General features: G+C 49.5%; 1 long non-coding RNA gene across 2 annotated transcripts in view; it reads left to right on the plus strand.

Annotated features, from left to right (window-relative positions):
* Window positions 1-222: 222 nt before the first annotated feature.
* Window positions 223-25653, plus strand: part of LOC139049558 (uncharacterized) — a 65972-nt gene continuing 40541 nt past the window's right edge. For both annotated transcript variants that reach the window (XR_011508398.1, XR_011508399.1), the window contains exons 1-3: window positions 223-450; window positions 5090-5278; window positions 16938-17148. This is a non-coding gene — a long non-coding RNA (uncharacterized lncRNA). The remainder of the gene's footprint in view (window positions 451-5089; window positions 5279-16937; window positions 17149-25653) is intronic.

Raw genomic sequence — 25653 nt, forward strand, 5'->3', positions numbered from 1 at the left:
AGCACGACGAAGACGACGAAGAGGCAGTGATCGTTCCGTGTGGCGAATGGATGGTAAAGAAAAAGAAGCCGGAAATGACGAACGAGCAAATTTGACCAGTAGCGATTTAACACGCGAAGAATGAGAAAAACGAAGTGCCGAGAGAAGCTCGAGGAACAGCACAGGATTGAGGCTTCATCATCATCATCATCATCACAAGCGAGCAGTGCCAGGCAGCAAGAGCTCGTCGGGCTCCCGTCCCGAAGCCCAGCTGCTGCCCGGTTGCTCCATTTACTTGGCGGTTCCTCAGCCAGCCACGCTACCCTGCACTTGGACCGGTACAAATTCCAGCCCTGGGCCTTCCGTTGGTTGTGCGGGACAAGACTGCGCTAGGCCTACCCTGCTGTTCGTTCCTAGGTCTTCCATGACCCGACCATACCGACCCGCCGACAATACATTGACGTCCACAAGGTGAACATTCACAAACATTATTTATGGCGGCGTGGAACTTTATAGCTCTTTGAGACCTTACTGGTTGATTCTATGGGACTTTAGCTATATTATTCAGGTGTGCAGCGGTTACATGTTTTACTAGTGTTTCTCTCGGTAACGTTCCTCTGGGTAACGAAAGTTTCGCATCCATGAGGCATATCGGTAACAAAGTTTCGCATCACGAATGAGGCGTATACCTCATTCGTCATTTTGTTCAGGCTATACGCTAATCGACGCAGAAATGCGGAATTCTATTCTTCTTCTTCGCCAAGAATACAAGAGATGCCCACGAGCTCTTCGACAGTTGCATGTGGTTGTCGTGCAGGTTTTCGTCAATTTGTTGTTTCACATAGATTTGTGGTCTGTGGTGCGCGACATCGTGCGGTGGTCGGGTCGGACAGCAGCAGACGACAAGGGGTGCGCGCGCCGAGGCGAATTCCGTGCTGTAAGGAGAAAAACGACAACGCCGAAAAGCGTCCGGCACCTGAACGGGCGGCGCAAAAAAGCAACTAAAAGAAGAAAAGCCAACCAATTAGGAAAGACCACGGGGCGTCAGGCAGCCAATCGGAGAATGCCTAATCGGCCAGAGAGAAGAAAAAGTGTGGTGCGCTGGCAAAAGGGGGGAGACGCAGAAGAGACGCCGGGAGAGTTCCAGGAAGCGACGCCAGGAGGAGGTCAACCACCGGACCGGGAGTTGAAGACGGGCCGTGCGGTTCCGGACCCGAGCCACCAGGACTTCACCCGACCGGGGCCTCCTGCCAGCCCGTTCCTCTGCGTCGCGTCCACCCGAGCGTGACGCCAGCTCCTCAAGGCAGGTGGCTTCTGCGCCCGTGCGCAGGACGAGACCAGTCGGGCTACGGGGCCGAGTTCTACGCCAGCTGCCCGGCCAGAACGCCGCCCCCGTCTGTCGTGCCGCCTGCTGCCCGAGGCCGGCGTTCGAGCTTCTGTGCCCATAGGCAGGATAAGAGCAGTCGGACTACGGGCCCGAGCTCTTCACCCAGCTGCCCGGCCAGAACGCCGCCGCCGTCTGCTTGTGCCACCAAGCCGCCTGCTTTACCTCTCCAAGCCAGAGCTCGCACGCTCCGGTCGCCCGATCAGTCAACTTACAACACGACCTTTGGTGAGGCCGACGCAACTCCTTGCGCAAACTCGTCGCCGCGTCTCCGCATCGAGACTGTTATGCGTCCCTGCCATCGTGGCGAGCCCGGACTCGCGCACTAGTTAGCTTCGCACTAGCCCCAAATTTGTCTTACCGCCGTGATGTCTGTTTGAGAGTTTGTTTATTCTTTCTATTTCTTTCTATAATTTCTTTTACGCTTCTAGTTTCGTTAAAAGTATTTGTGTGTGTGTTCAAAACCGACGGCTTTGTCCTCAATTGGGTTCTCGGAGGCTCCGCCTAAGAGAACCGTTAAAACCTTCGAGTACACGAACCATTGTCCCCCTATTTGGGCATCACAAGATTCATGTTTGTGCCTCAAAACAGCGTAAAGGCAGTGACGGAGGAGTGGAGCGCATCTTTCGGTTATTATGCGATGCTTAGCAACTGCTGTTTCTCGGATCTTTGATGACAAAGAAAAGCAGTCCTCATCTAGCAGGAAGATGCCATTGAGCTGTTCTTGCATATGACAGGGAAAAGATGGATAAATATCAAAGATTCGTTCAAGGCCATGCAGCTTCGTTGTATCTTCGGCAAAATCCAAACGGGATCAAGTGCATCGCTGATTGCTGCAACTTCTTCCGGGTATGCCATATTAGTGCATTCTTCAGGTGTTTACGTTCGTGGCTGAAATTCTTCACGAATAGTTCTGCTTTTCCTCGGCTTAACTGTGCGATACCATTTGCAAAGCCGATTTGACAATCGACCAGCAGCTGTTCGTCGCTGTCGACGATGGCTTTGATGCCTCCGGCTGCTTCTATGGCGACGAAAATCATGATGTAGGCGCGACGTGCAATACTGACTCCGGTCTTCAAGTACACTTACGGCGCGATTAAGTGAGAACGCTGCGGCGGTATCGCATGGCTTTATCGATTTTAAGTCGATGACTTCACCACGTTCACTCAGGAAATATATGCCGAGGATTACGCCCCATGAGCATTGTTCCAAGACAACGACGGTCGCAGAGTAAGTCCGGTCATCAACTGTAACCCTTGCCATGCAGATTCCGGTCAGCGTTATTAGGTGTCCTCCAGCTGCCGAGATTTGATGGCCTTCCTAGGCACTCATGAGTTTCCTCAACTTGTCGGACAAGGAAGGGGCCAGCGCCGACAGAGCAGTCGGCTCCTGTACAGACTAAGATAGTGACGCTGTGATCATCAACCAGAACATCAAGGTCGGTAGTTCTTAGCCTTACACCGCGGAGAGTGTCTTATACGTCGCTACATCAAGTCTTCTTTTCGCGAATTCTTCGCTTCGAGGAGGCACGTACGCAAGATTTTTTTCAAGGGGGAGGGGGGCGCATCGCCAAGGTAACCTTTCTAGGCCAATGAGGGGCGGTATATTTTACTAGCAGAAACGTTAATAATTCCCACCGTTCGCTATAAAGGCGCGTACACCCGCTAAAGAGAAATGAAATAAGGTGTATTTCACAAGTACACCGGTCATATACACCTATCCTTTACATGACAAACCAGGAACCACATCAAATTGGCTCGTGCAAGAAAGAAACGCAGCAAAGAAACAGCCAAGAACGAGTAAACAAGCGACAGCGTAAAATTAAAATTTCTAGTACTGTTTTTCTAATTCGCTCTGGAAGAATTATCGAGAACGATATATTTGTGGAACAATCACAGTTCTTTCGTACCCCTCGTATACTTCTCTACCAAATTAGGTGCCAAAAGCGACTCGTATCGTTATTTGGGAAGTTGCTTAATGAAGCCTGGCCACCAGTCCCGTACAACCACGTAGAGCGCTGGACGCTGCGGTTCTACGTAAACTGGGACACCGCAAAAGGTTATAAAAACATCCACAAAAGCACAGCTAAGAAGTGGCTACATCAAGCGGTTCGATTGATAACTTTAGAAGATGCATTCAAAACACATAGAACCATTCTTCACATCCGGCGCCATTTCCTCTACTTCCTTGTTAAATAAAAAGATTCTCGTGGATAAATATTTTCACAAATAACGGCTCGTTAGCTTTCCTTTCCTGTTTGACTGTTTCCTCGGCTCTCTCTCTCCATAGATAGCTTATTTTTCTATTTCTTGCGACTCTCTTCTTCCGTTGCCAATTTCGCACGAAACGTGCTCTACAATGAAAGATAAAACCCACACGAGATAACGGGCTACATTATTATTTCTTATCGATTGAACGGCTATTGCACGGTTTGATTGAAATTTCGAATTTTTTCGGGATGGCTGTGAAACATGGATCGTCGAAAAAATACCGGCACGGCCTTTCGAGCGGCAGCACGTTGAGATTTCGAAACAAGCATCGAAATAACGAGAAAGGCGAAAATATTCCGCCATCTCTTAGCTGGGAGAATGGCGAGCTATTTCATGCCATCAGTTCAGTGGCCTTTTCCTAGACCCGTGAGCGATAGTTTCGAAACCTCCGCCATAATATTGCAACAGCAGTCCAGGGTTGACCGCCGAATAGCTGTCAAGTCTCAGGACTGGTTTTGCGTCACTTTATGGCAGCGTGGGCGGGGGGAGAGGAAGGAGGGGGGCTACGCCGCTTAATTTCGGAAAACTATACATGACGCAGCTTGTCGTCATAGTTGGAGCTCTTGAACGCGCCGACCTTTTCGTATGTTTGCAGCCAGCTTTCCAGGTAACGAATGAAGACCCGCGGGAGGTTGGTGGTTCACTGGGCTGCTGCAACACGTTCGGTGTAAGTGCCACTGAAGTTGCCATTGCGGCTTCTGTAGTGGCACTTATCACTCATCTGAGGAACAAGTTCTTGCTCCGGGGGCAGATATTGTAGCCTGCAGCTGGTTCAATGATGTGAGGCGAAGCTGGTGTTCGCTTAGATATTCTGGCAGTTCCTACGGCCAGGTCCCATGCCGGCAGGTCCGGCACATGAACGCAAAGTGCCTCTACCGGATGCCACGTTCTAGGGACGATGAAATAAGGAGCTGAAACTGTGAATCATGAAACTCTCTTTATTGCGCGAACCTGACCCCACAACAGAAAGTGACTTTGAAAGTAAAACCGTAGTGGTGAGCACAGTCGGCGATCGTCGAAATCTGATGGGTGTGCTAAGCCTGCCGGCAGAATCACTGGTGCCTGCATACCTTGTATAACGCACTGCATAATTCTGGTCGCGCGTACAATCTGGTCACAGAATGTGTCATGACAACAGACAACGAATACAACCACCGATACCATTCGAGAAACTCGAGGCGCGTCCTCCGCCAAGCGTTAACGTTCAACGTTTGGTAGCGGCTGAAAAGCGGTCACCGGAAAAAGATGAACAAATGCATGTGTCGATATGCCGTCAATCTGCAAGTGTCATTTCATTCGGAATGCCACATGTACAGTTTCATCATGGCTAAATTGCACATTCCTTTTTTTTCGTGTGGAAAACATTTCACGGTAAGTGAATCAGATCTTGCGATCGTTGAACGTTTACCTTTCCTTTATTTATATTCAACCGGAATGGCTTTTTCACGTTGCGCAGGCGCTGCTACAGTCTTCGTCACAAGTTCTTCACCCAGCAGCAGACGGCAGACTATACTTCATGCCGGTAGCCATCGATTTCCCCAAGACATGGCCAGAGAGCTGAACTATTTCGCCGATACCGACGTTCCGCATCGACAACCCTGCATCGGTCGTAAGACATGGACTTGCTGTACTTGTCAAAACGCAGGTACGCAAATTTCTTTGTTTCTAGAAAGGGTGCCTCAAATTAGAAATTTGCAGTTTCAGATAAAACACTACGCAGTTAGACATAACTACAGCATCCATATGACACGACCCGCAAACGCAGCCGCAGTTCGCAAAACTACTACCACCCGGGTTTTTCTGTGACGGAGTGGTGAAATAATTTCCTCGTAAACCCAGCGTAACTAAAGCCCAAATAGTGCTTCCACACGAGTTATTGAAGCGCATGAGATCGGAAACTGATTCTCAATACTTGCACGCGCCTTGAATATCAGCGCACAAAGCGATCTGTCAGGCCGAGGGCTTCCGTTTAGTATATGTTGGCGAAATGCGAAAACACTCGTCTACGCATACTTGAGTACGCGGTAAAACATCCCAGGTGGTCCAAATTTCCGGAGTCCCCCACTACTTCGTGCCTCATAATCAGATCGTGGTTTTGGCACGTAAAACACCATAATATTTTTGCGTGAAATACACCATTAGGCCTCTTGGGCTGTGGACTTGTACATGTAGCACGAAACTGGCTTGTGAAGAACCGACGCGTAAGTTATGCGCATACGAACAAGTTTACAGCATTAAGAGCGCGTTTGCGCAGGAACGTACCGAGGAACAACAAAAGCCAAATACGTTTCGAGCTTAACATCTCCCAATGCTCTGCTTTCTATCACAGCGGACTCCGTCGTAGAGAACCCCGGCTAGTGTATTATCGCCTGTGGTTCGTTACCACACGCTAGAAGCATGGTGTGCAAGATAAACTGCCCTAATTCAATGCAACACATGGTTTCGGAACTCACTCTTCTTGCGGCTGGTTTTCGATAAGCGGTCATAAATCCTCACCTTTATGGTATTACACAGGCGGCTCTCCGTGTCGCTGGCGTGGACTCTCGTCGCTTCAAAAAGCGTGTTCCTAGAATTTTGGTATATCCTACAGAGGGACGCTATGTACACCTGCATACGCACATGGTGTACATGTTGTGCCCGAAGAAGCATTAAAACATTCAACAACGCACAAAAAACCAGCGTAGTAGCCGGCGCCGACAACAGTGGTCCACACTGCTTTGCTCGTGTATCCATGTACGACAATCCTAAGGCACTGTTTTTTTCTCTCTCTCTCTCTATCTCTCTCTCACGGTGTGCAACTTGTGCGCTGCTTCCGTTGTACGCAACGAATAGGCTTGTCCAAAAAGTGGACGCTGTGCTTAGTCTTTAAAGCTACTGGAGAAGGTTCTTGCGCGAGGGCGTCACTGAAATTATGGTGCAGGCGAAAACATCTTGAAGGTTTATGCGCAGCATAAGCAGCAGCGGACACGGTGGGCCAGTGCGCCAGGGAAAGAGGCCTCCAGTGTGCGCAGGAAAAGTCCGAGTAGCTCAGCCTGAAGAAACCAAGGACACCCCTGACGCAGAACATCACGGTATATATAGACAACCAATCAGTACCGAAACCCACGGAGATAAAGATCCTAGGGCTGTATATTCCGCAGGGGTGATAGAACACCACCACTATGAAGAAGCTTACAACATCCACCGAGCAAATCTTCCGTTATCAGAAATGAGCACCATGGCATGAAGAAAAGGGACGCAATTCACTTAGTGCAGGCTTTCGTGATTTCTCGGATAATGTACGGGGCGGCATTTCTTAACCTCTCCAAGTCAGAAATTGAAAAGTTGGAGACACTGATTCGGAAGGCCTACAAGACGGCACTGGGGCTACCAAACTCCATGCCAACTGCAAATCTCGCGGCTCTAGGAGTACACAACACACTCAAAGAGATGCGGGAAGCACAATGCCTCTCACAACTCAATAGGCTCGCACTCACAAAACCAGGTAGAGATCAGCTCGGAATATCCATATTAAACTGCCCTATACGATAGACCAAAGGTAAGAGGTACCACGTGATGTGAGGAGACGCATCAACGTGTGCCCCATTCCGCGGAACATGCATCCCGCATATAACATCGAAAGGAGAAAGGCTAGAAGGGAAGCCCTGCAGAAGAAATGGGACGAGCAACCTAACACCCTCTATGTGGACGCCGCAGGGCCAAAAAATAGAGTGATGACTATTGTGGTCTCAACGCCTTCAGGATCGATGGTGAATTGCGCCTCGATGAAAACATCCAAACCCACTCACGCAGAGGAAGCAGCTCTTGCATTAGCTATAGTATCTAACCCCAACGCCGATGTGCACACTGACTCCCGGAACGCCTGTCGCAACTTCAATAATGGATAATTTCACAGCTCAGGGTTGTCATTGCTGACTAAGCATCCACCCAGCCAAGCCTCAGTCCTCTGGTTTCCCGGTCACCTAGACCTACGCCGAAGAAACGAAGCCGCTCACAGCCATCCCGGAGCTGTTTTATACCGGGCGTCTCCCCCTGATGACCATGAAGGGTGCTGGGACCTAACTGCTTCAGCAGTGTATGCTGAATAACTCGCACCATACAGAAAAGCCAGTAAGGAGTAGCCAACACCACAGCAATCCCTCATTAAGTTACAAGAGAACACTCTTAGGAAACTACAAACTAATACATACCCAACGCCAGCTAAGTTACACCAGTGGTACCCTACACTATAATCCCGGCAATGCCCACACTGTGGAGAGGTAGCTAACCTCTACCACATGGTGTGCGCTTGCCAATTTAATCCCATAGTTGATCCCATTCCAAATCTCTGAGAAGAGCAGTGGGAGGCTATTCTGCTCGGTGATGATCCTGACCGTCATCACTGGCTGGTGGGGAGGGCCTGCGCAGCAGCAATAACCAGTGTACTGCCGGGCTAGGCGGCCCACCCACGAGTAGGTTACTATACTCATTGCGTCACATGGCACATAGCCCTTCACCGGCAGATTAATTTTCGACGATAACCGGCTGTGTTTCTAGCTATCGTTGTGCTATGAGTGTAACTTGCTCTTGTGGGCACAGGTTAGCCCAAAAAACCTTAGTGAAGCTATTCAGAGTTTTACTGCTGTGTTGCACCATCTGGAAGAGGTGCCCGTGCGTTCAGGTAACGAAAGCCACCACGATGCCGCGATCCAAGCCCCACACCCCAGGACAACGCCAACGTCAACAAGGACCAGCGAGATGGCTGTAGCCAGCAAGATCTGCTACCGTACTACGGACTTCTACTTGAAAAGATGAGGAAGTGCACGCCCACGGGAGCAGCTACAATGGAAGCCCCAGTGTCGCCAGCACCAATAGTGCTGCAGCAGCAAAAGGAACCACCGACGTTCCAAGGATAAACATATGAGGATCCCGAAAGCTGGCTGGAGAAATATGAAATTTACCAGTTAAAACACTGACCACAAAATGCGCCATGTCTTTCACATTGTCAGACGGCGCCAGCACGTGGTTCCAGGATCGACAAACCACCTTATCAAAGTGGCGCCCGTTCTGCAACGGCTTCCTTTAGACATTCACAAGCGTCGTGCGCAAAGAGCGAGCCCAAACTCCATTAGAAAACCGAGTGCAGCGGTACAGCGAGACCATCGCTATCTTCTCGCAAGAGATGACCCGTCTTTTCCGGCAGGCCGACACAGAAATGCCACAGGAGAAAAAAAGTCCGCTTCTTGATACGGGGCGACAAGATAGACTTTTTTTTGCCGATCTTATCCGCAACCCGCCGAAGGCCATAGCTGAGTTCTTGGGAGAGGCAATGACGACTGAGAAAACCTTGTGAATAGGCACTACATAATATAACCGCCAAGTGATCACGACGCCGCAGGGCGCCACCCAAACACTGGGCCCCGATGACCTCCCGGAGACCATCAGGACCATTGAGCGTGAAGAACTACGCAAGAGCTTGCCTTCGCCGCAACCACAGCTGGCCTCGTTCAGTGAGAGGGTCCAGCAGGAACTACAGCGATCACTTGGAGTTCCTCAGTTGCAGCCGCAATCGCCGCAACTCCAGCCAGACGCGATTACATAAGCCACCGTCGCCCGCCGCCATGGTACCCCTTCGCGCCCATGCCAGGGCCCTGCAGTCCCAAAATTTCGTCTTCCGCAGCCGCCGCTGCCAGACAGCTCGACAGTAGCCCAGTGCAGCGTTCCAAGGAAGACACGCTTGGCGCGCCCCCGACCACCGTCCGCTCTGCTATCACTGCGGAAAAGCGGGTCAGGTTTACCGCTGGAGCCCATGCCGTGAAACGGGACTTCGAAGGTTTGCCGTGAACGCTCTGTGCCCTCAGCAAGGCGAATGCCCTAACAATATCGCCGACTGCCTCGCCGCCACTCAGTGAAGCCCTTAACGACCACCCCGTTCGCCGTCACCAGGTCGCTACCTGTTGCTATAACCAGTCAGTGTATGGCCGGTGCTATAGCACCGGCCATACACTGACCAAGCCCGGGGCCGGTCCATCAGCCCTTATCCCGGAAACTAAAAGCAGCAACCAATGGAGATACCGTTGCTGCTTTTAGTTTTGCAGGACGACGCCTTTTTAGGAGCTGAAACTACGGCTTTAGTCAGCACCGGTGCTTTCACACTTCGACGAAGATGCTGAGACGGTAATCAACAGCGACGCAAGCAGCGTAGTCCTCGGTGCCGTGTTATAGAAAGGACGGAGTTGAAACCACAATAGCTTACGCTAGGTGGTCACTGTCAAAAGTGGAAGCGAATTATTCTACGACGCAGAAAGAGCGCATTGCGGTCACTTGGGCTACGGAAAAATTTCGGCCTTCAATGTGCGGCAGGCGCTCCAAAGTGGTAAACGACCATCACGCCTGTGTTGGCTGGCAAACTTACAAAATCCATCAGGTCAACTAGTGTGATGGAGTCTCAGACTCTAGAAATTTGACATCACAGTGGTACGTAAGTCCGGGAGGAAGCATTCTGACGCTGACTGCCTGTCCCGCAGCCCTATTGACCCGCCACCGAAAGGTGAACTCGACGACGACGCCTTCCTAAGAAAAATAACTGCAGACAACACCGCCGAACAGCAACGAGCAGATGCGGAGTTGTAAAACCTTGTGGAGCACTTACAAGAAAATAGCGACGTTATCCTCAGGCTATTTCGCCATGTATTGTCTCGGTTTTGCTTGTGCAATGACGTCCTCGTAAAAAGGAATGTCCCCCCAGTCCGCTCAAACTAGATTCTCGTTGTGCCAGTAGCACAACGAGAAGGTAGGGAGTCTTGCACACCCTGCACGACAATGAGACAGCCGGGCGGTTTGGGTTTTCCCGTACACTCGCAAGAATACAACAGAAGTGCTATTAGCCACTCGTGAGCACTGACTTCGCCCGCTACGTCAAGACACTCCGTGATTGCCAGCGACGCAAGACGACACCTGCAAGGCCATAACGTTTATAACAGCCGATCAAGCGTCCTTGCCGAATGTTTTAGCAGATTGTGGTGAATTTGTTGCGACTCTTTCCGTCATCAATAACTGTAAACAATTGGATCTTCGTGGCCACCGGCCACCGCTACACCAAAACGAAAGCCCTGCCAAAACGTAGTGCAGCGGAAGTAGCATAATTTTCCGTCGAGAACATCCTGCCGCGACCACTGCCTACAAGGCACAAACGAATGGCCTAACGGACGTGGGAACAAGACGCTCACCGACATGTTAGCGATGTATGTAGACATCGAACACAATACGTGAAATGCCGTCCTCCAATGCGTAACCTTCGCTCACACTATGGTGGTGCATGAAACAACGCAGAACGCACCGTACAAGCTGATTTGCGGCAGAAACTCGACCACGACTCTCGACGCCATGCTGCCGCACGTCACCGACGAAGTGTATCTAGAAGTCACCGCCTACCTTCACCGCGTCGATGAAGCCCGACAGCTCACCCGCCTGCCGGTCAAGAACCAGCGGAGGGACGAAAGCGGACCCAACAATCTTCGATGACGTTACGTCGAGTGCCAGTCCTGCGACCGTGTTTGGGTTTCGACTCCAATACGCCGACGAACAGTTATCGAGAAGCTTTTGCGACACTATTTCGAACCCTACAAGATCACGTGACGTATTCCCGCACAGGGCATGAAGTCGTGCTAGACGCTATTCTGAAATCACAGCGCTGACACTCACGGTCTGAACTAGTCAATGTTATGCACTTGAAGCCCTTCTGTCAACGCTAACTCAGAATTTGGGGGGGGGGGGAACCAGGCAAAATCACAGTTGGTTGTAACCACAGGCGCTAAGCTTGTGGCAGATAATACCAGAGTGTTCTTGTTTGTTGACTGCTGTGGATTGAATTTTTGCCCGTGTGAAATAATTTGTGCCTCAGTGTACATTTAAGGGAATTAGTTCATGGATTGTTTTGTGCGGAAATATTTGTGTTTGTGGTCCCACGCCCGTTTAGGAGAGTTTTATCCTTCACAAAGAAGTGGGCGAGGGGGTTATCTTGTGCGAGGTATTCAGATGTGGTAGGCGGTGTCCGGGTGCTGTGTGGTGCTTGTCCGAAACGAATCGAGCACGATGAACGCGACGAAGAGGCAATGATCCTTCCGTGTGGCGAACGGAAGGTAAAGAAAAAGAAGAAGCCGGAAATGACGAACGAACAAATTTGACCAATAGCGATTTAACACGCGAAAAATGAGAAAAAGGAAGTGCCGAGAGAAGCTCGAGGAACAGCACAGGATTGAGGCTTCATCATCATCATCAGAAGCGAGCAGTGTCAGGCAGCAAGAGCTCGTCGGGCTCCCGTCCCGAAGCCCAGCTGCTACCTGGTTACTCCATTTACCTGGCGGTTCCTCAGCCAGCCACGCTACCCTGCACTTGGACCGGTGCGAATTCCCGCCCTGGGCCTTCCGTTGATTGTGCGGGACAAGATTGCGCTAGGCCTACCCTGCTGTTCATTCCTAGGTCTTCCATGACCCGACCATACCGACCCGCCGACAATACATTGACGTCCACAAGGTGAACATTCACAAACATTATTTATCGCGGCGTGGGACTTTATAGCTCTTTGAGACCTTACTCGTTGATTCTATGGGACTTTAGCTCTATTATTCAGGTGTGTAGTGGTTACATGTTTTACTAGTGTTTCTCTCGGTAACGTTCCTCTCGGTAACGAAAGTTTCGCATCCATGAGGCGTATCGGTAACGAAAATTTCGCATCACGAATGAGGCGTATACCTCATTCGTTATTTTGTTCACGCTACGCTAATCGACGCAGAAATGCAGAATGCTATCCTTCTTCGCCAAGAATAGAAGAGACGCCCACAAGCTCTTCGACAGCCGCATGATGTTGTCGTGCAGCTTTTCGTCAATTTGTTGTTTTATAAAGATTTGTGATGTGTGGTGCGCGACATGGTGCGGTGGTCGGGTCGGACAGGAGCAGACGACAAGGGGTGCGCGCGCCGAGGCGAATTCTGTGCTGGAAGGAGAAAAACGACAATGCCGAAGAGCGTCCTGCACCTGAACGCGTGGCGCAAGAAAAGCAACTAAAAGAAAAGCCAACCAATTAGGAAAGACCATGGGGCGTGAGGCAGCCAATCTGAGAATGCCTAATCAGCCAGAGAAGAAAAAACCGTGGTGCGCTGGCAAGAGGGTCGAGACGCAGAAGAGACACCGGGAGAGTTCCACGAAGCGACGCCAGGAGGAGGTCAACCACTGGACCGGGAGTTGAAGACGCGCCATCGGGTTCCGAACCCGAGCCACCAGGACTTCACCCGAATGGGGCCTCCTGTCAGCCCGTTCCTGTGCGTTGCGTCCACCCGAGCGTGCCGCCAGCTGCTCAAGACAGGTGAGCTTCTGCGCCCATGGGCAGGACGAGACCAGTCGGGCTACGGGCCCGAGTTCTACGCCAGCTGCCCGGCCAGAACGCCGCCGCCGTCTGCTTGTGCCACCAAGCCGCCTGCTTTACCTCTCCAAGCCAGAGCTGGCGCGCTCCGGTCGCCCGGTCAGTCAACATACACCACGACCTTTGGTGAGGGCGGCGCAACTCCTTGCGCCAACTTGTCGCCGCGTCTCCGCATCGAGACTGTTATGCGTCCCTGCCATCGTGGCGAGCCCGTACTCGCACACTAGTTAGCTTCACACTAGCCCTAAATATGTCTTACCGCCGTGATGTCTGTTTGAGAGTTTGTTTATTCTTTCTATTTCTTTCTATAATTTCTTTTACGCTTCTAGTTTCGTTAAAAGTATTTGTGTGTGTGTTCAAAACCGACGGCTTTGTCCTCAATTGGGTTCTCGGAGGCTCCGCCTAAAAGAGCGTTTAAAACCTTTAAGTACACGAACCGTTGTCCCCATATTTGGGCAACACGAGATTCATGTTTGTGCGCCAAAACAGGGTAAAGGCACTGGCGGAGGAGTGGAGGTCATTTTTCGGTTGTTATGCCATGCTTAGCAACTGCTGTTTCTCGGATCTTTGATGACAAAGAAAAGCAGTCCTCATATAGCAGGAAAATGCCATTGAGCTGTTCTTGCTTATGACAGGGAAAAAATGGATAAATATCAGAGTGGTTCAAGGCCATGCAGCGTCGTTGTATCTCCGGCAAAATCGAAACAGGAGCAAGTGCATCGCTGACTCCTGCAACTTCTTCCGGGTATGCCATATTCGTGCATTCTTCAGGTGTTAACGTTCGTGGCTGAAATTCAACACGAATAGTTCTGCTTTTCCTCGGCTTAACCGTGCGATACCGTTTGCAAAGCCGATTTGACAATCGACCAGCAGCTGTTCGTCGCTCTCGACGATGGCTTTGATGCCTCCGGCTGCTTCTGTGGCGACGAAAATCATGATGTAGCCGCGACGTGTGATACTGACTCGGGTCTTCAAGTACACTTAGGGCGCGATTACTGTGAGAACGCTGCGGCGTAATCGCATGGCTTTATCGATTTTAAGTCGATCACTTCACCACGTTGACTCAGGAAATATATGCCGTGGAATACGACCCATGAGCTTTGTTCAAAGACAACGACGATCGCAGAGTATGTCCGGTCATCAACTGCAACCCTTGCCATGCATATTCCGGTCAGCGTTATTAAGTGTCCTCCAGCTGCTGGGATTTGATGGCCTTCCTAGGCACTAATGCTTTCCTCAACTTGTCGGACATGGAAGGGGCCAGCGCCGATAGAGCAGTCGGCTCCTGTACAGACTAAGATAGTGACGCTGTGATCATCAACCAGAACATCAAGGTCGGTATTTCTTAGCCTTACATCGCGGAGAGTGTCTTATACGTCGCGACGTCAGGTCTCCTTTTTGCATATTCTTCGCTTCGAGGAGGCACGTACCCAGGATTTTTTTCAAGGGGGAGGGGGGCGCATCCCCAAGGTAACCTTTCTATGCCAATGAGGAGCGGTGTACCTTTACTAGTAGAAACGTTAATAATTCCCACCGTTCACTATAAAGGCGCGTACACCCACTAAAGAGAAGCGAAACAAGGTGTATTTCACAAGTACACCTGTCATATACACCTATCCTTTACATGACAAACCAGGAACCATATCAAATTGGCTCGCGCAGGAAAGAAACGCAGCAACGAAACAGCCAAGAACAAGTAAACAAGAGAAAGCGCAAAATGACGATTTATAGTACTGTTTTACTAATTAGCTCTGGAAAAATTATCGAGAACGATATATTTGTGGAACAATCACAGTTATTTGTGCCCCTCGTTTACTTCTCTACCAAATTAGGTGCCAAAACCGACTCGTATCGTTATTTGGGAAGTTGCTTAATGAAGCCTGGCCACCATTCCCGTACAACCGCGTAGAGCGCTGGACGCTGCGGTTCTAGGCGCACTACAACACCGCAAAAGGTTATAAAAACATCCACAAAAGCACAGCTGAGAAGTGGCTACATCAGGCGGTTCGAATGATAACTTTAGAAGTTTCATTCAAAACACATAGAACCATTCTTCACATCCGGCGCCATTTCCTCTACTTCCTTGTTAAATAAAAAGATTTTCGTGGATAAATATTTTCACAAACAACGGCTCGTTAGCTTTCCTTTCCTGTTTGACTGTTTCGTCGGCTCTCTCTCTCCATAGATAGGTTAATTTTTCAATTTCTTGCGACTCTTTTCTTCCGTTGCCAATTTTGCACGAAAAGTGCTCTACAATTAAGGATAAAACCCACCCGAGATAACGGGCGACATAATTATTTCTTATAGATTGAACGGTTATTGCACGGTCTGATTACAATTTCGAATTTTGGGGGGATGGCTGTGAAACGTAGATCGTCGAAAAGATACCAGTACGGCCTTTATAGCGGCAGCACGTTGAGATTTCGAAACAAGCTTCGAAATAACGAGAAAGGCGAAAATATTCCGCCATCTCTTAGCTGGGAGAATATCGAGCTGTTTCACGCCATCAGTTCAGTGGCCTTTTCCTAAGCCCAGGGAGCGATCATTTCGACACCTCGGCCATAATATTGCGACAGCATTCCAGTGTTGACTTACCCGCCGTGGTTGCTCAGTGGCTATGGTGTTGGGCTGCTGAGCACGAGGTCGCGGGATTGAATCCCGGCCACGGCGGCCGCATATCGATGGGGGCGAAATGCGAAAACACCCGTGTGCTTAGATTTAGGTGCACGTTAAAGAACCCCAGGTGGTCAAAATTTCCGGAGTCCTCCACTGCGGCGTGCCTCATAATCAGAAAGTGGTTTTGGCACGTAAAATCCCAAATATTATTAATTAGTCCAGTGTTGACCGCCGAATAGCTGTCAAGTCTCAAGACTGGTTTGGCGTCGCTTTAGGAGTATGATTCAGGAATGGCGGCGTGGGCGGGGGGAGAGGAAGGAGGGGGGCTACGCCGCTTAATTTCGGAGAGCTATACATCACGCAGCTTGTCGTCATAGTAGGAGTCGTTGAACGCGCTGACCTTTTCGTAAGTTTCCAGCCAGCTTTCCGCGTAACGAATGAAGATCCGCGGGCGGTTGGTGGTTCACTGGACTACTGCAACACCTAAGGTGTAAGTGCCACTGAAGTTGCCATTGTGCCTTCTGTCGTGGCACTTATCGCTCATCTAAGGAACAAGTTCTTGCTCCGGGAACAGATATTGTAGCCTGCAGCTGGCTCCATGATGTGGGGCGGCGCTGGCGTTCTCTTAAAAATTCTCGCCGGTCCCGCGGCTTTGCGAGGGTGTCCGGTACATGAACGCAAAGCGCCTCTACCAGATGCCACGTTCTAGTGACGATTAAATAAGGAGCGAAAACTGTGAATCATAAAACTCTCTTTATTGGGCGAACCTGACCCCACAACAGAAAGTGACATTCAAAGTACAAAGATAGCGGTGAGCACAGTAGGCGATCGTCGAAATCACATCAGCGTGCTAAGCGTGCCAGCATAATCGCTGGGGCCTGTGTAACTAGCATAACGCACTGCATAATTCTGGTCGCGCGTACAATCAGGTCACAGAATGTGCCATGACAACAGACAACGAATAGAACCGCCGATACCATTCGAGAAACTTCCGATATATGGAGGCCCGTCCTCCGCCGTGCGATAACGTTCAACGTTTGGTAGCGGCTCAACAGCGGTCACCGAAAAAAGAGGAACAAGTGCATGTGTCGACATACCGTCAATATGTAAGTGCCATTTCGTTCGGAACGCCACACGTACAGTTTCATCCATGGCTAAATTGCACATTCTTATTTTTTTTTTTCGTGTGAAAAACATTTGACAGTAAGTGAATGAGATCATGCGATGGTTGAACGTTTACTTTTTTTTTATTTATATTCGAACGGAAGGGCTTTTTTACGTCGCGCAGGCGCTGCTACAGTCTTCGTCGCAAACTCTTCACCCAGCAGCAGGCGGCCGAGCCCACTTCAAGCCGGTAGCCATCGACTTCCCCAAGAAGTGGCCAGAGAGGATCACAGCCCGACCCCTACAGCCTAACTATTTCACCGATAGCGACGTTCCGCATTGACAACCCTGCATCAGTCGTAAGATGTGGACTTGCTGAAGTTGTCAAAATGCAGGTATGCCACTTTCTTTTTATTTCTAGAACAGGTGCCTCAAATTTTGAAATTTGCAGTTTCAGCTAAAATACTACGCGGTCAAACATAACTATAACATTCATATGAGACGTAATGCACACACAGCCGGAGTTACCAAAACTACTACCGCCCGGGTTTTTCAGTAATGCAGCCGTGAAATAATTTCCTGATAAGCCCAGCATAACGAAAGCCCGAACAGCGCTTCCGCCCGAGTCATCGAAGCGTATCAGATCGGAAACTGATCCTCGATACTTGCACGGGTCTTGGATATCAGCGCACAAAGCGATCTGTCATGCCGATGGCTTGCGTTTAATATATGGCGGCGAAATGTGAAAACACTCGTCTATGCAGACTTGGGTGCACGTTAAAAAATCCCAAGTGGTCCGAATTTCCGGAGTCCCCCACTACTTCGTGCCTCATAATCAGATCGTGGTTTTGGCACGTAAAACACCATAATATCGTTGCGTGAAATACACCAGTAGGTCTTTTGGGATGTGGACTTGTACACGCGGCAAGCACGTGTAGCACGAAACTGGCTTGTGAAGAACCGATGCGTAAATTATGCGTATACGAACAAGTTTACAGCATTAAGAGCGCGTTTGCGCAGGCACTTACCGAGGATCAACAAAAGTCAAATAGGTTTCGGGCTTAACATCTCCCAATGCTCTACTTTCTATCACAGCGAACTCCGTCGTAGAGAACTCCGGCTTGTGTGTTATCGTCTGTGGTTCGTTACCACGCGCTAAAACCATGCTCTGCAAGCTTCACTGCCCAAAATCTCACAGTCCTGCACATGCCCTGCAATAGAAACACAGAGGAAAAAGTATTTCATTTCTGCATATCGCTAAAATATTCCTCTTCACCCGAAATTCTTTCTCAGCAATGTACCGCTTTTTAAACCGAAACTAGTCTTAGCGTTTTTCGCTGAAAGAGACACTCTCGAAATCATTTGGCCAGGACATTTTTAGCTCACGTATAACAGCCCTGTACTGAAAGGCTTTCTTGAAGCTACAGTGTCGATGCTATGTTTTATTGCATCATGCTTTTAACGAAACCCCATTACCATAGCCCACAGCACTACTTAGAAACATTATTTTAGCAACTATATATTTTACGCCATCCACAGCGACCAATTTTAGGCCTTTTTACAGCCACGTCACATATACCATGAGAAATTCATTGTCTAATTCATTGCCTGCTTCATTCACAATGCACCGTTAACATTACCTTTGTCATGGCGCTGTTTGGCCATACCTGGCCCTTGCGCTATAAAACACCACACATCATCATCAAGATAAACTGACCTAATTCGATGCAGCATATGGTTTCGGCACTCACTCTTTTTGAGGCTGGTTTTCGATATAGCGGTCATAAATCCTCACCTTTATGGTAATACACAGGCAACTGTCCCTGTCGCTGGCGAAGACTGTCGTCGCTTCAGAAAGCGTATTCCTAGATATCTGGTATATCCTATAGAGGGACACTATTGTCACGTGGTAGTGACGTCAAATGACACAGTAGCAGTACTGTGAAAGACAAAACTAGCTTTCATTGGGCGAACCTGTGCTCACAAAACAGGCTACACTTAAAGCACAACGATAGCGGCTAACACAGTCGGCGATCGTCGAAAATCTGATCAGCGAGTCAAGCGCGTCGGCTTTTATACACAGTCGTCGAATGTTCCAGACTAATCGTTGGGACCCGCGTACCTTCCATAAAATTCTACATCATTCGCGTCAGGTCAATAAATCAGATAACACAAGGTTCGGCGATAACAGACTGCGGATAGAAGCATCGATAACTTTCCAGAAACTTCGGATACATGCAAGCGCGTCCCGCGCTGTGCGATAAGATTTGTTAGGCGGCGAAACCTGGTCGCCCGATAAATATAAATACACGTGTCAATACCCCCCTCTTAATAAGCATCGTCCCGATGCTACAAAGAGAGCGAAACACAAAAGGACACTTATTAAACTTAAGTAACAAAATGCTATGTTTATTGAATCATGCTTTTTACGAAACCCCATTACCACAGCCCACAGCACTACTTAGAGTCATTATTTTAGCTACTATATATTTTACGCCATCCACAGCGACCGATTTTAGGCCTTTTTACAGCCACGTCACATATACCATGAGAAATTCATTGTCTAATTCATTGCCTGCATCATTCACAATGCACCGTTAACATTACCTTTGTCATGGCGCTCTTTGGCCATACCTGACCCTTGCGCTATAAAACACCACACATCATCATCAAGATAAACTGACCTAATTCAATGCAGCATATGGTTTCGGCACTCACTCTTTTTGAGGCTGGTTTTCGATATGGCGGTCGTAAATCCTCACCTTTATGGTAATACACAGGCAACTCTCCCGTGTCGCTGGCGTGGACTGTCGTCGCTTCAGAAAGCGTGTTCCTAGATATCTGGTATATCCTACAGAGGGACACTATGTACACCTGCATATGCACATGGTGTACATTTTGTGCCTGAAAAAGCATTAAAACGGTCAACAAGGCACAAAAAACCTTCATAGTAGCCGGCGCTATAACGGCGACAACGGTGGTCCACACTGCTCTGCTGGTGCGTCCACATACGACAATCCTGAGGCACTGTTGTTTCTTCCTCTGTTTCTCTCTCTCTGTCTGAGAGAGAGAGAGAGAGGACAATGACAGTACTGTCATTGCCTCACATGGCAAATTGCGCATCACCGGCTTCACCGGCACATTCAGCTTCAATTTTCGACGATAACCGGCTGTGTTTGCAGCTGTCGTTATGCTTCGAATGTAACTTGCGTTCGTGGGCTCAGGTTCGCCCAATAAAAATATAGTCAAACTATTAAAAGTTTACCAGCCGTGTTTCATCATCTGGAGGAGGTGCCCGTGCATTCATGTAACGAACGCCACCGCGAAGCCGCGACTCACCCGAGGACAACGCCAACGTTACCAAGTACCAGAGAGAAAGCTGAAGTCAGCAAGGACAGCTACCGCTGTACGGATTTCTACTTGAAAAGACGAGGAAGTGTACGGCCATGACAGCAGCTACAAGGGCAGCCCGAGTGTCACCAGCACGAATCGTGCTGCAAACAGCCCACGGGAACGCCGATGTTCTGCGGATAAACATATGAAGACCCGGAAAATCGGCTGCACAGGTATGAAATTTACCAATTAAAAGAACAACGACAAGCTGCGCCACGTCTTTTTCGCATTGTAAGACGCCGCCAGGACGTGCCTTCAGAATCGAGAAACCATCTTAACAAAGTGGCACCTGCTGCGCAGTGGCTTCCTGCAGACATCCACAAGCGTCGTGGACAAAGAGCGAACCCAAACTCGACTAGAAAGCCGAGCCCAGCTGCTCAATGAGTCCATCGCGATATTCAGGAAAGAGATGACCCGTCCATTTTGCCAGGATGTTCCGGAAATGTCGCAGGAGAAAAAAAAAAGTCTGCTTCTTGGTGCGGGGCGTCAAGCAATAAATTTTCGCCGAAATGATCCGCAACCCGCCGAAGGCCATAGCTGAGTTCTTGAGAGAGGCAACGACGACTGAGAAAACTTGTTACATGCGCGCTAGATAATATGAACGCCAAGTGCTCACGAGGCCGCAGGGCGCCATCCGAGAACTGGGCTCTGATGACCTCCAAGAGGCCATCAAGACCATTGTGCGTGAAGAACTGCGCAAGATCTTGCCTTCGTCGAAACTACAGATGGCCTCGCTCATTGAGGGGTTCCAGGAGGAACTAAAGCGATCACGTTGAGTTCTTCAGATGCAGCCGCAATCCCCGCTACTCTAGCCAGACGCTATGACATAAGCCACCGTCACCAGCCGCCATGGTACCCCCTCGCGCCCGCGCCAGGGTCCTGCAGCACCGCAGTTCCGTCTTCCAGCACCGCCGCTGCCAGAAAGCCCGACAGTGGCCCAGCGCAGCATCCCAAGGAAAGCCGACGTTTCGGATGCCCCCGACCACCGTCCGCTCTGCTATCACTGCGGACAAGCCGGTCACGTTTATCGCTGGTGCCCATACCGTGAAATGGGACTACGAGGGTCCGCCGTCTACGCTCCACTCCCTCAGTAAGGTGAACGCCCTCACGATATCGCCCACTAGCTCGCCGCATCTCAGTGGAGCCCTCGACGACAATCCCGTTCGCCGTCCTCAGGCCACTACCTGTCGCCGTAGCACCCGCCATACACAGGCCAAGCCGGGGGCCGGTCCGTCAGCTCTTATCCGCAAAACTAAAAGGAAGCTGCCGATGGAGAAGCGCTTGCTGTTTTCAGTTTTGCAAGACGACGCCTTTTAAGAGCTCAAACGACAGCTGCAGTCACCACCAGTGCTTTCACACTCGACGAAGACGCCGAGACGGAAATTAACACCGACGCAAGTAGCATAGGCCTTGGTGCCGTGCTAGTTTATAGAAAGGATGGATTTGAAAGCATAATAGCTTACGCTAGCCGGTCAGTGTCAAAAGCGCATGCGAATTCATTTCCGTGAAACTGTGCATAGGTTTGTTGAGATTTTGAAGGCCGGTGGCGATACGACGGAGAAAGAGTGTCTTGCGATCATTTGGGTTACAGAGAAATTTAGCTCTTCCATATACGGCAGGCGCTTAAAAGTGGTAAGCGAACAGCTAGCTTGCGTTGACTGGCAAGCTTAAAGGATCCATCAGGTCAACTAGCGCGATGGAGTCTCAGACTCTAGAAATTTCACATCGCCGTGATGAGTAAGTCCGGGAGGAAGCATTTTGACAGTGACTGCCTGTAGCGCACACCGATTGGCACGCCACTGCAACGCGAACTCGACAACGACGCCTTTCTAGGAACAATAATTGCAGACAAGACCACCCAGCAGCAACGAGCAAATGCAGAGTTATGAAGTCAGTGCTTTGTGAAGCACTTACAAGGATATACCGACGTTGCCCTTAGGGTTTTTCACTGTGTATTAACGCGACAGCGTGAAGGAGCTCCTGTCGCAAAAAAGCCGGTGTTGTCGGCGTCGGTGGTGTTTACCATGAGTGAAAAATTACGGAAGGCAATTCATAAATAAAAACAACTTGCAAGACAGGCTGGGTGGGAATCGAACCAGAGTCTCTGGAGTGTGAGACTGAGACGCTACCGCTCAGCCATGAGTTTTTTCTTTATTGCCTGACTTTGACAAAGAAAGAACAGCAATAGCAATACACAAAACAATATATAAAGAATACAATGGCCACGTCGTATTGACATAATCAGCCTGGTAGGGGGCTGGCTTTGCCACAATAAAAATCATTTAGAGCCATCAATTGCTCAACCCTTGACAGCCACTCGGGAGTATCGCCACCGGCCTTCAAAATCTCAACAAACCTATGCACAGTTTCACGGAAATGAATTCGCGTAGGTCGTGCGTCGAGATCGCAGTGGTATCCTGCCATTCGAGAACGGCAAATACTGTGGAGGCCAATTAACATAATTAAATCAGATGGAAAACCATCCTCGTTAGTAATGGGTAGATACCGTATTCCATGAGGGTCGAGGCGAAACTGTTTCTTTGACGTTCTTTGTAGTACGTCCCAAAAAAATACTCCTCCCCAACAATGAAGAAAAAATTGGAGGACGCTTAAGCTTCGCCTTCAAGAGTGGAACGCGACAGCGTTCCCGTCGACCCGCCAAGTGGTGTAAGACTGGGCTACGGCGCAGCGACTACGCGTCCCGCATCGGACGCGGTGAGCGTCGAGCAGCGCCGCGTTCGGCGCGGCAACGAAATGTGCGCCTGCGCAAGCGACGCACGCCTGAGCCTTAGAGCTCGTTTCTAAGCCAACACCGCATTCACTAGAGACGCTTTTGTACCGCTTTGTGGCATCGAACTCGTGGCTGAGTGGTAGAGTCTCCGTCTCACACTCCGGAGACCCTTGTTCGACTCCCACCCAGCCCATGTTGCAAGTTGTTTTTTATTCGTGAAGTGCCTGCTGGGATTTATCGCTCTCGGTCAACGCCGACGACGCCGACGCCGACAATACCGGCTTTTCTGCGACACGAGCTCCTTAACGCTGTCGCGTTAAAAACGTGATCTATCGTTTCTGGTTGTTTGCCGATAAGGAGTGAGCTCCCCATGGAAGAAATAAGCCCTTTTTCTGCAAAAACATTTTTACTGGCAACGTTCAAGTGCGTAACTTAACAGAAAAAGGATTTGACTCCTGGCGCAACTTGCATCTTCTTTACTCTCTTTAGCACGTCCCTGCCAGGGCCTCCACTGTACAAGGCTCTGTACATGGGCTCCGGCACAACGTCACACAAATCCTTGTACAATTTTTTTGACAGTAGATAAATACTCATTTGAAAACCTCGTTGCAAGCAATCGTACACTTGCGATAACTTCTCTAAAATATCCAAAATTGCCTCCCGTGAGTGTTTTCGTTGAAACAATAAAGTCTGGCAACGCGCGCCCGAGCCTTACTTGACATGCGGTGCTCAACAAAGGATCGCTGACGTGGCGACGGAAAAGAAACCTGTTAACAATCTGCCACAAATAAAGGTCCCAGGCCCAATACACCATTCTTGACTCCTCTGAACAAATTCCTTCGGTTGCACCTTTCCCATTGCGCAGCCCACACGAAAATGGCGAAAATTCGATGCAGCTTCTGTACATTGAGCCTTGCACAATGTAACACCTGCATTACATACCACAGCATACTACTAAAGAACAGATTGCACATGGTGGCTCAAGCAAAAATCGATAAGTTCGTTCCTTTCCACCTTTGCGCCTTTCCACGTGTATCACGCCTCTGCGCTGTCCAATATGTCGCGCTATCACGATAGCATTCTAGAGGTATTCCCAAGTACCTCATTGGGGTCGTAACCCAGGACACGCTTGCAAAGCGGTCGGGCGTCGATTGCCATTCTCCGTGCCAGAGCCCTAGTGATTTGGCTAAGTTCACTCTGCTGCCTGTGACTTGGCAGAAGTTCTCTACACATTTAATAGCCTCAGTTACACCTTCCCAACTGGTTGAAAAAACTGCCACATCACCCGCATATGCCAACAGCTTGACTTCCGCTACTTGCGACCGAAAGCCAGGAATTGTCTCTTTTTTCACGATGTTTAAGCACATCGCCTCTGTGTAAATGCGAAACAAAAGAGGTCTAAGGGGGCAGCCCTGGCGTACCGACCGCTGCACGCTAATGGGGGCCCCCAGACTCTGGTTAACGGTCAACCTCGTCGTGCAGTTCCGATACGCCAGGGCGACACCCTCGAGAGTAACAGAACCAACATTAACGAGGTCTAGTATGCAAAGCAAAATTTCATGCGCGACATAGTCGAAAGCTTTTTCAAGGTCTAGTTGCAAGATGGCCAAGCGGCTATTTCTTATATCACAGCCCTCCAGCACGCATCTTGCTGTGTGAATATTAGTCGTAATAGATCGTCCCTTGATCCCGCACGTTTGATGCGGTCCAACGATTTCCTGGATTACTGACTGTAATCTTCGCGCTAAAACTTTCATATATATATTGTAATCCACATTTGTGAGTGTAATTGGCCTGTACGCTGTTACTTGTCGTAACTTCTCTGCTTCGCCAGTTTTGGGGATTAAGACAGTGTGTGATCTTGCATAAGACGGAGGTAATTCCCTAATTTCGTAAGCTTCATTAAACACGACCGCCAATATTGGCGCGATACCACGCTTAAAAGCTTTGTAAAACGCCGCGCTTAACCCGTCCGGTCCTGGCGATTTACCAGGGTTTAAATTGTTTATCGCCTTTTCTACCTCTGATTCGGTTATCGGCAGCGCTAACGTATTCTTCTGCTCATCGTTGAGTCGCGGCAGTGCCCGAAGAAACTTATCCTTAAACGTGTTCGTTTCGGCAACATGTAATGCTAACAACACCTGATAGCACTGAAAAAATGCACGCTTAATTTGTTCGTTATCATCCGACAAGACACCTCCTCATTCTATGATGTTTATGTGATTTCGGCGAGCGTGGGCTTTTTCAATTCCGAGCGCTCGTTTAGACGGCGTCTCCCCAGCAGCTACATGTTCCGGTCTCGCCCTGACCAGCACACCGCGATAACGCTCCTCTTCTATCACTTCAACTTTTTGTTTCGCTTTCCTAATGTCATCGATACATTTACCAGGCACTTCGCATTCTTTCTCGGGCAGTTTTGCAAGCATCGACCTTAGGTTACGTCCATTTAGTTTCTCCTCGTACGCCATGGAACAAGACCGCTCTATTCCTTTTATTTTAAGTTTCTCCTTACAAAGCTCCCACTGTTGCCATTTTTTCAGTTCTTTATTCAGCTCTATTTTGCCAATTTCTTCAATTACCGCACAGTTCAAAGCATCGTTTTTAATCAGCGTGTGATTTATCTTCCACAGTTCCCAGCTAAAAGCACTGCCACGTTTTTGTGCCCCAATCCCGCCCTCTACTAAACAGTGGTCTGAGAAAGACACCGGCACTACTTGATAACTGTTGCATTTTGGAATCACGTCCAGCGTTACATAAATGCGGTACCGACGGGAAT

Source organism: Dermacentor albipictus, chromosome 9, assembly GCF_038994185.2.
Source record: "Dermacentor albipictus isolate Rhodes 1998 colony chromosome 9, USDA_Dalb.pri_finalv2, whole genome shotgun sequence".
Taxonomy (NCBI): Eukaryota; Metazoa; Arthropoda; class Arachnida; order Ixodida; family Ixodidae; genus Dermacentor; species Dermacentor albipictus.